The following is a 1,582-nucleotide window of genomic DNA, read 5'->3' as shown; positions in this document are numbered from 1 at the left end:
GAGGGAAGCTTGCATATTGCTTTGTCTAGCAAAGGACAAAGAACCCTGACTGGTTTGGAAAGCACATCAGTGAAGGTAATTCTTTTTAGGATCTGAGTCTGGTATGACACACCAATATTGGTTGACATGTGTAGCTGTGCGGGCCTGGCAGAAGCAAAGTGAGCGAAATGAAACTACACCTACCAGACAGATTTTCTTGAGGGTATACTGTTAATGGATGGGGAGAATTAAGTGTGAGATATTGCTAGTGCCATCTGCCCTGAGTGAGTCAGCAAAACCAGCTATGCTCATTGCCTTACTGCACTGAAGTTTTGTTTTCCTGTTTATTGCCTTCACCAGACCCTTAACTCCTTCCTGGAAGGCTGGAACCACCCAGCTCATCCTGGCGTCCTCGGGGCCGAGTAGTGGACCTGACACACATTGGAGGCCACTCCACATTTGTGGAATTAAGGTAACCCTAACAAGTTAGATAACCATACCCTGTGTCATCACGCTGAACCATACGGTCGACAGTCTCCAGAGGACGGGAGAGAAATGCTACTGGTCTCCTTGTCTTAGAACCCATGCAACAGGGTGAGAGCAGCCTACACTGCAGGATTCATGTCAGTTATGCCCTTTAAGAGTCCACAATTGAGCCTGTATATTAGCCAGCATTCTCCAGAGAAATAGGACCCATGGCATGTGTATGTTCATATGAATATATATACACACAAACACACCTGTGCAATTACATTTTTAAATGTTACATTTCTTTTAAATTTTGTGGCATTTATTAATTTTCTTTGAGAAAGAGGTGGGAAGGGGGGCAGAGTGAGAGGGAAAGAGAGAATCCTAACCAGGCAACTGGCTATCAGCTCAGAGCCCTACTTAGGGTTCGATTGCACAAACTGCGAGATTATGCATGACCTGAGCCCAAATCAACAGTTGGATCTTAACTGACCTAGCCACCCATAGTTGCCTAAAATATAACTTTAAAAGAGAAACTTCACAGCATCTGAGTGGCTTAGTCAACTGACTCTTCAACTCTTGATTTGGGCTCAGGTTATGATCCCAGACTTGGGATCAAGACCCGAGGAGGGTTCCACACTGAGCATAGAACCTGCTTGGGATTTTTTTTCTGTCTGTCACACTGCCCCGCTCCCCTGCTTCCACATTCTCTGTCTGTCTGTCTCTCTCTCTCTCTGAATCTCTCTCTCTAAAAATAAAATGGAACAGAAATTTCAATTTTAGATTTAAAAACGTTAATTTCATCTGAAAATTAGCTTCATGACAACATCAAGAATAGGAATCGAATAGGTATGTGTGTAGCATGGCCTAGCCAAATGGACACAAAATTAACCATTACAGCTAGCTAAAGCAATCTCATGAATTAGAAAAGACGACCTTAGAAATGCAGGTGCATTTCTCTGTAAGTTTCTGAATAAACCTTTTTTTTTCTGAATGAAACTCTTTTAGCTGGTCCATCATTATTCGGTAGAGCATACTTTGGACAGGAAGTGGAAGCTCACCTGATAGTCTTCCAGGATGAGGCAGTTTTGGGTTAGTGAGGGCACTACACAAGAAATGCAGTCCCACAGGACAC

The sequence above is a fragment of the Hyaena hyaena genome, unplaced genomic scaffold (genome assembly GCF_003009895.1).
Source record: "Hyaena hyaena isolate Hyena2069 unplaced genomic scaffold, ASM300989v1 scaffold_2530, whole genome shotgun sequence".
Lineage (NCBI taxonomy): Eukaryota > Metazoa > Chordata > Mammalia > Carnivora > Hyaenidae > Hyaena > Hyaena hyaena.
This window is presented reverse-complemented; position numbering follows the sequence as displayed.